Source organism: Triticum aestivum, chromosome 1B (genome assembly GCF_018294505.1).
Source record: "Triticum aestivum cultivar Chinese Spring chromosome 1B, IWGSC CS RefSeq v2.1, whole genome shotgun sequence".
Taxonomy (NCBI): Eukaryota; Viridiplantae; Streptophyta; class Magnoliopsida; order Poales; family Poaceae; genus Triticum; species Triticum aestivum.
In genome coordinates, this window is record NC_057795.1 from 93,630,654 (window position 1) to 93,640,595 (window position 9,942).

Here is a 9,942-nt window from a genome sequence, read left to right on the forward strand (position 1 = left end):
CGCGGCGCTTCCATAGATGAAGAGCACCGTACTCTTATGAGTGCGGTGATTCAGAAGGTTTCGTCCGCCAAGAGCGGACTAACCGAAGCCTGCACCATCCTCCTGACAGGCTTTGAGGTAACTAATAAAAACGTGTGAAATTACCACCCGATAGGTAGTAGCCCCTGATACTCTGTTTGGTGTTCAGAAGGAAAAACCAAATGGAGGGTCAATTATAATCTGCAGGAGTCTAACAATAAGTTTGAATGTGAATAAGCAGGCTATGCTGCTTGCCGCTGCGGTCCATATCATCGAGATCGCCGGACTAAAATAGGACCTGGAGCAGGCGCAGGGAGAGCTCGACCTCACGAGGAGACAACTCAAAAAGAACAAAGGTGAGTGATTCCCCGCTCTCATATAATGAAGGATAGATAAAATTGGTTATTCTAACGATGAAGCGTCATGATTTTGTAACAGGGGCCACCACCGAAGTGGCGTCTCTGAAAAAAGTGTTGTCTGAGGCCGAACACAAGGCGGCCTTGGAACACAAGGAGCGCGAGAAGCAAGATGCCCGAGTGGTCGAGGTACAACAAGAGCTCCAGGAGCTCGGCAAAAAGTTCAAGTCCGTGGAGCATGAACTTAAGGCGAAAGCGGCCGAACTTGCGAAGACGCCAAGGCCGAAGCCGAGAAGGCACAGCAGGAAATCCAGGAGGCCAAAAAGATAGCGGCGGGTAAGAAATTCTTTATGCAAAGCAAACATGTGGAGGAGGCATTTCTTTTACTTACCCGAGTCCGGAGCTCTCCAGGGGCATTCGCAGATCTGCCATGCAGCATATGAGATGCCGCGGAGTTCTACCATGCTCCGGAGGGGAGCTCAACGGAGAAGCTGTTCTGGTCCCAGTATGCTAGGGCCGAACATCCAATGCCTCTGAGTGACCAATTGAAGCAGTTGGTCAAACTCCACAATGCGGCCGAAGTGGCTATGAAGGATTTCATAGTCCGGATGTGGCCTGGTGAGCCCCTGCCCACCAGCTACTTCGGCCTGATCAAGCGGATGGTGAATGCCTGTCTACGACTGGAAGTCATCAAGCGATCCGTTTGCATTGAGGGTGCCCGCTGAGGGAGTCCTAGATAAGGGGGTATCCGGACAGCCGGATTGTATACATCGTCCGTACTATAGAAGCGTCAAGATACAAGACTCAAGACTTAGGCTCGTGCCCGGATAGGACTCTCCTTTGCGTGGAAGACAAGCTTGGCGACCCGGATATTATGTTTCCTTCCTTGTAACTGACTCCATGTAAACCCTAGCTCTCTGGTGTCTATATAAACTGGAGAGGATGGTCCTTAGAAGGCCGGTCACAATTACAATCATACCATCATAGGCTAGCTCTTAGGGTTTAGCCTCTATGATCTCGTGGTAGATCTACTCTTGTACTACACATATCTTCAATATTAATCAAGAAGGAAGTAGGGTTTTACCTCCATCGAGAGGGCCCGAACCTGGGTAAACATTGTGTCCCTTGCTTCCTATTACCATCAGCCTAAGACGCACAGATCGGGACCCCCTACTCGAGATCCGCCGGTTTTGACACAGACATTGGTGTTTTCTTTGAGAGTTCCTCTGTGTCTTCGCTTCGAGGCTTGAGGGCGTCTTCAATCATCAACAACATAGTCCAGGGTGAGATTTTTCTCCCTGGACAGATCTTTGTGTTGGGCGGCTTCGCACTGCGGGCCAATTCGCTTGGCCAGTTGGAGCAGATCGATAGCTTCGCCCCTGGCCACCAGATTAGGTTCGGAAACTTGAACTACATAGCAGATATCCGCGAAGACTTGATCTTCGACGTATTCGAGCCTGTGCCAGGAATGCCGAACAGTCACGATGAGCACGGCCTAGACCTGCTGTCGGACAATGCTCGGGACATCATCCCCGAAGCAGCCCCGGATCTAAATCCAGGGCAGGTTGCGTTGCCTATGGACGGAGGGCTGGACCCCGCCCCATAGGCCACACACTCATCGGCGGTGGAGCCGAACACTAGTCTCACCTCTGTGGAGGCCTGTAACCATGGGCCCCCGGACTCATATCCGGCTGTTGGCCCTGGTCCGCACACTCCCGAGCCAGCCGAGCCAGGTTGGGCTCCGGTGATGGAGTTCACCGCTGCAGACAACTTTTAGCACTTGCCTTTTGGCGACATGCTGAACTCATTAAAGTCTCTCTCTCTGTCAGGAGGCTCTGAGCCGAACTATGTCCGGCTTGAGTGGGAAGCAGGCGACGAAGGAATTCGCTGTCCACCCACCACCCACTTTGTCGCCACGATCGATGATTTAACCGACGTGCTCGACTTCGACTTTGAAGACATCGACGGTATGGACGACGATGCAGGAGACATACAGGAGCCACTGCTCACAGGGCGGTGGACAGCCACTTCTTCATATGATATATATATGGTCGACACTCCAAAAGAAACCAATGGCGATGAGGCAACGGTGGCTAACCCCTCCAAGAAAAAAGCAAAGCATGGGCGTCGCCAGCGCCGCTCCAAGCCCCGCCAAGGCAATACCGGCACCGGAGACGATAATAATCCGGACGGTGCCGACGATGAATACAACCCTGAACAGCCCGCCTTCGAGCAGGCCGAACTAGAAAAAGACGGGCATGACAGCCCAGATGAACAGGCAACGGACGGTTATCCAGACAAGGACAACTACATGCCCCTCTCCGAAGACGAGGTTAGCCTCGGCGACGATGAGTTCGGTGTACTCGAAGACTCCGCAGAGCAGGAGCGCTTCAAGCGCCAGCTTATTGCCACTGCGAGAAGCCTGAAGAAGAAGCAGCAGCAGGTTCAAGCTGATAAAGATCTACTCACAGATAGATGGACAGAAGTCCTGGCAGCCGAGGAATGCGGACTCGAGTGCCAAATGGCTGACCAGCCGCCTCGAGGTCGGGACAAAACGGCATACCAGCCGGAATACAAGCCTACAGCCCCGCGCCGGTTTACTACGGCCAGGGGCAATACTCGGGACCTGCGCGATAAACTGGGTAACGCCGCAGGACAACCAAGATCGATTTACGGATCACGGGGTCGCATCGAAGCACATGACGAGGACCGTCATACCGAATACACTAACACCAAATCCGGCCGGGCCGAATACAACCAGTCAGACGCAGCTGGACTGCGCTGCGACATAGCCCGGCACAGAGGCGCCGCACACCCCCTCTGCCTCACTGATGAAGTGATGGATCATGAATTCCCAGAAGGGTTTAAACCAGTAAACATCGAATCATACGATGGCACAACAGACCCTGCGGTATGGATCGAGGATTTCCTTCTCCACATTCACATGGCCCGCGGAGATGATCTACACGACATCAAGTATCTTCCCCTTAAGCTCAAAGAACTTGCCCGGCACTGGCTAAACAGCCTGCCCGCAAATTCCATTGGCAGTTGGGAAAATCTGGAAGACGCATTTCTTGACAACTTCCAGGGAACATATGTGCGACCTCCGGATGCCGATGACTTGAGCCACATTACTCAACAGCCCGGAGAATCAGCCAGGAAATTTTGGACTCGGTTCCTAACTAAATAGAACCAAATAGTTGACTGTCCGGACATCGAAGCCCTGGCGGCCTTCAAGCATAATATCTGTGACGAGTGGCTCGCCAGGCACCTCAGCCAGGAGAAACCAAAGTCCATGGCAGCTCTCACGACACTAATGACCCGCTTTTGGGCGGGAGAAGACAGTTGGTTGGATCTCAGCAGCACTAAGCCGCATTGTGGCACGTCAGATGTCCGTGACAATAGCAGCAAGCTACGACGCAACAGACACAAGCGACGGAACAATGGCGACAACACCGAAGACACGGCGGTCAATGCTGGATTCAGCGGATCCAAATCCGGTCAGCGGAAGAAGCCATTCAAGCGCAACAATCAAGGACCGTCTAGTCTAGACCGCATACTGGAGCACTCGTGCCAAATTCATGGCACCCCGAACAAGCCAGCCAACCACACCAATAGAGACTGCTGGGTATTTAAACAGGCCGGCAAAATAAACGCCAAAAACAAGGACAAGGGGCTGCACAACGACGATGACGATGACCCCCGGCGTCTGAACATGGGGGGACAGAAGAAATTCCCCGCCATGTGAAAACGGTCAACATGATCTACGCCACCCACATCCCCAAGCGGGAACGGAAGCGAGCACTACAGGACGTATACACAATGGAGCCAGTCATCCCCAAATTCAACCCATGGTCAGCTTGTCCGATCACCTTTGATCATAGGGATCATCCTACTAGCATCTGCCACGGCAGCTCAGCCGCATTGGTTTTAGACCCAATTATAGACGGATTTCACCTCACAAGAGTCCTTACAGATGGAGGTAGCAGCCTGAACCTGCCTTATCAGGACACAGTGCACAAAATAGGCATCGATCCTTCAAGGATTAAGCCCACCAAAACCACCTTTAAGGGGGTCATTCCTGGAGTAGAGGCCCGCTGTACGGGCTCTATAACATTGGAAGTGGTCTTCGGATCTCCGGATAACTTCCGAAGCATAGAGCTAATCTTCGATATTGTCCCTTTCCGCAGTGGTTACCACGCACTGCTCGGACGAACCGCATTCGCCAGATTCAATGCGGTCCCACACTATGTATACCTCAAGCTCAAGATGCCAGGCCCGCGCGGGGTCATAATAGTCAACGGGAATATGGACCGCTCTCTCCGTACAGAAGAACACACTGCGGCCCTTGCGACCGAAGTACAATGCGGCCTCCTCCGGCAAACCACCAACCCGGCGATGACAACCTCAAGCTCCGTCAAGCGAGGGCGGAACACCCCGCAACAGGATTAGCAGGCACGTCAAGAGCATGACTAGCAACCCGGCCTCTGCTCAAGTCCCACCCAAGCAGCATTCATGCCACGCGTACACAATTACGCACTCAAAATACCATGGGCACAGGCGGAGGCGTAGCAGTGGCTCAATCAACAGTACGGTATTGCTTCATAACCTTTCCTTTTACCCTTAAGGACATTGCTTTAGTGCAGCTTCTCTAGAAGAGCCGGATTGTCGGACCTACATAGGAGAGGAAACCCAGGAGCCAACAGGCTTTGGGCACAGTAGGAAACACCCAAGTGGAATCTATTTACGATCGTTGTTCCTCCTTTATCTATCCATTCGCAGCCTGCCCCTGGATATGATATGTCAAATAATCCTATTTATCTCCGTTTAATGCATTCATTGTAAACATACGCTTAAACGTATTATTTATCAATGGGAGACAATATATAGCGTCAGCTTATTTATTTATTTTTGCATTTTTTATAAATGTCTATTTGATTTTGCATCCGTACACTTTGGTACATTCAGTTTGCCAGGGGCTTCTTATGGCGCCCCATAATACGGCAAGACAAGTCCGAACACTTTCAACAGTGCGGCACCCCGAACTTATAGCATTATATGCATCAGCTCCCAATCATGTCTTGGGTTACAGTTGGGATAGCCCGGCTCCCTTGTTTTGGTGCCTTACATTTCGTTAATTCGGCTAAGGCAGCGTAGGGAGAACTACTGCGATTGTGCCCTGGTTTTTCTGGACGAGCACCTCAGTAGAGAAAGCACAAAACTGTCCGGCATGATGTGGCAAGAGTTGGTCGCTGTTCGAGAGGTCTTCAAATCCTTAAAGATTTTTTTGCTTTAGGCGATAATTCGGCTTTGTCCGATATAGGCGTGTATAGCGCCCCAATTCGGCCTTCCGGATTCTAGGGGCTTCGCCGAAATTTAAAATTATAGACTTCTATGGCTAAGTGAAGGTTATAAAGCCGTATAGTCTGATTGCTTTGTTCGCTGCGCTGGACACCTCCTTAAGGGACCAAACATTTGGATAAAGAGTATCCGGGTTTTCCACGAACACCCCAGTACTAGTTACACGGGGGCGGAAGCCGACGACTGGCCTACTTTTAGAATTTGATAAATAGCCGCACAGAAGGTAATATTTTAAATAACAAAAGTGCTACATAGTGCAAGTAACTTCGTCTTTAAATTACAAACATGACAGAGGTGAATTCATTCAAAAATTATGTCTTTAGTACATTCATCGGCCACAAGGCAAGCACCCTTCATCACGCCATCATAATACTTCTCGGGGACACGATGCGGCTTGCCCTCTGGCGGCCCGTCCTTCACCAGCTTCTCCGCATCCAGCTTGCCCCAGTGCACCTTTGCATGGGCAAGGGCCCGGCGGACACCCTCAATGCAAACAGATCGCTTGATGACTTCCAGTCGCGGATAGGCATCCACCATCCGCTTGATCAGGCCGAAATAGCTGGTGGGCAGAAGCTCACCAGGCCATATCCGGACTATGAGATCCTTCATAGCCACTTCGGCCGCCTTGTGGAGTTCGACCAACTGCTTCAGCTGGTCACTCAGAGGCATTGAATGTTTGGCCCCAGCATACTGGGACCAGAACAGCTTCTCTGTTGAGCTCCCCTCCTGGGCACGGTAGAACTCCGCGGCATCTGATATGCTGCATGGCAGATCTACGAATGCCCCTGGAGAGCTCCGGATTCGGGTAAGTAAAAGAAACGCCTCCTCCACATGTTTGCTTTGCATAAAGAATTTCTTACCCGCCGCTATCTTTTTGGCCTCCTGGATTTCCTGTTGTGCCTTCTCGGCTTTGGCCCACTCGGGCTTCTTGCTTTTCGCTCTCCTTGCATTCCGAGGCCGCTTTGTGTTCGGCCTCGGACAACGCCTTCTTTAGAGACGCCACTTCGGTGGTGGCCTCTGTTAACATATCACGACGTTTCGTTGTTAGCATAATCAAATTTTATTTACTATTCATTATATGAGAGAGGGAAATCATTCACCTTTGCTATCCTCGAGCTGTCTCCTCGCGAGGCCGAGCTCTACCTATGCCCGCTCTAAGTCCTGCATTAGGCCGGCGATTTCGGCCGTGCGAGCAGCAGCGGCCAGCAGCACATCCTGTTTATTTACATTCAAACTTATTGTTAGACTCCTGCGGATTTTAGTTGACCCTCCGTTTGGTTTTTCTTTCCGAACACCAAACAGAGTATCAGGGGCTACTGCCTATCGGGTGGTAACTTCACATATTTTTACTGCTTACCTCAAAGCCTGTTAGGAGGCTAGTGCAGGCTTCGGTTAGTCCGCTCTTGGAAGATGAAACCTTCTGAATCACCGCACTCATGAGAGTACGGTGCTCTTCATCTATGGAAGCACCACGAAGCGCTTCCAGCAGACAATCCGGCGCCTCGGGCACAACAAAAGTCCTCAAGACAAATGGTCCTCCCTCCCTAATGAGGGGCTGCCCGCCTGAATCCGGAACCGCTAAGGGCTCTGGGACAGTGTTCGGCTGAGAGTCCGGCTTACTTCGGCTCTCACCAACATGATCTGCGGGGATCTTGAACCTCGCAAGTACGACGTCGGGGACGCCGCCTTCGGGCGCCTCCAGGGCCACCTCCCCATCTCTGGGAGCCTTTGGGACAACACCTCCGTGTCATCCGTAGGCCGAGGATAAGTGGCCGTAGGGAGTGAGTTCATTGCTGACTCACTCAACTTCCCGTCCGAAGACGATACCTCGGGATGGGCTCTGGCCAGACTGCATACAAGTCCGGCGTTATAACTAAACTATGAAGCAAAATTACGATTGAGTGCGGATACTTACGATCGCACTAGGGGCTTCTTCCTGGGCAGCGACCCTTCCTCGCTGTCGGCGGTGGTGGCGGAGTAGTCCGGAAGGGACACCTTTCCCTTCTTGGACGTCCCAGTATCCCCCACCGGGGTGGCCTTCCTCTTCTTCCCTCCCCCAACACGGGGAGGTGGTGTTTCTTCTTGTTCCTCCCAACCTCCGCGGGAGGAATCTGCCTCGTCGTCATCGGACGACAAGGGTATGGCGGCCTTACACCGGGGGCCTCTCCTGACCCCTTGGTCCTCCGTCTCAGGCCCCCCATCCTTTCCGGACGGGGCGGCCTCTTCTTCTTCTTCCCCTTCGCGGGAGGAGTCTTCCTCTTCCTCTTCGGACGAGGCTTCCGGCGCAGCCTTACGCCGGAGACTCTTTCGGGTCCCCGGGGCCTTCTTGTTGGCCTTCTTCTCCGGTCCCTTATAGGGCGCCGGGGCTAGCATCTTCATCAGAAGATCATTGGCTGGGCTTTCTGGCAACGGAGCCGGACTGTCAATCCGCTCCGCCGTCTCCACATACTTCTGAACAAATATACATGATCACTGAAGGATTGTCCATGAGTACATTGGGAAGAACTGAACCCGGTGGCAGCCCGAGAACTCACGTGGGTAGGGTGCCGTGTAGCATGGAGCCCACGGTCCTCGGTTATGAGAGGAGGTACTTCGGAGGCCTTGAACAGCACCTTCCGTGCATTTTTGTGCTTCATGCCATAGAGCCTCTGGAGCATCTGGTGTTCGGCTGGAACAAACTCCCATAGATTGAATGCCCGCCTTTGGCACGGCAGAATTCGGCGAATGAGCATGACCTGGATCACGTTGACAAGCTCAATTTTCTTGTCCTTCATGACCTTGATGCAGTTTATGAGTCCGGTCAGCTCTGTAGATTCGCCCAATAGCAGGCCCTTCTATTCCCAGGAGGTGAGCCGCATAGTGGTTCCAGATCGGAACTCGGGGGCCGCCGCCCAGTTAGCGTTGCGCGACTCGGTGATGTAGAACCACCTCGATTGCCACCCCTTCACGGTTTCCGCAAAGGAGCCGTCAAGCCAGGTGACATTAGGCATTTTGCCCACCATGGCTCCTCCGCACTCTGCTTGCTGGCCACTCACGATCTTCGGCTTCACGCAGAAGATTTGCATCCACAAGCCGAAATGAGGCTTGATGCGGAGGAAAGCCTCGCATACGACGATGAACGCCGAGATGTTGAGGACGAAGTTCGGAGCCAGATCATGGAAATCTAGCCCGTAGTAGAACATGAGCCCGCAGACGAAGGGGTGGAGTGGAAACCCCAGTCCACGGACGAAGTGGGCAAGAAACACGACCCTCTCGTGGGGTCCTGGAGTTGGAATGACCTGCCCCCTGTGTGGTAGCCGGTGTGCTATATCTGCGGCCAAGTATCCGGCCGCCCGGAGATTCGCAATATTCTTCTCCGTCGCGGTGGAAGCCACCCACTTGTCTCCTGCTCCGGACATGACTAAATGTGCGGAGAAGACCTGGACTTGGGCGCTGGAGCTCGAGGGGGCAAGAGTATGCGAGGGAGGAAGGAGGCGTGGGTAAGAATGGGGAACTCTTATCCCTTTATAGAGGCGATGAAAGCGGTGCGCCTACCCACTAGCCTGTTGAGAATCGCTTACTTCCCAAGCGCCACGATTGATGGCACAGGGGGATTACCCATACCCGTATTGATGAGAATCCCGTGATAAGGGGACATGATCTCTGCTTTGACAAGACGTGTCAAGGAAACCGCCTCGCAATGCGCGTTGTGCCTAGTTGTGAAAAAATGGTTCGAATAATGACCTGGCTCTAATGGCATGTCACGTCGTCTAAAAGTTGTCAGCTGAAGTATCATTCTCTCTACGGTGGTATGTGAAGATCATTTTGCAGATCCGGACACGACCTACGTGTTCGATGATAACCTTGGAGTATTCAGAGGAGGAACCGCCTTGCAATGCCGAAGACAGGACTGCGCGCGGGACTCATCGTCATTGAAGCCTGGTTCAGGGGCTACTGAGGGAGTCCTGGATAAGGGGGTATCAGAACATCCAGACTGTATACATCATCCGGACTATAGAAGCGTAAAGATATATGACTCAAGACTTCGGCTCGTGTCCGGATGGGACTCTCCTTTGCGTGGAAGACAAGCTTGGCAATCCGGATATTATGTTTCCTCCCTTGTAACCGACTCCATGTAAACCCTAGCTCTTCGGTGTCTATATAAACCGGAGAGGATGGTCCTTAGAATGCCGATCACAATTACAATCATACCATCATAGGCTAGCTC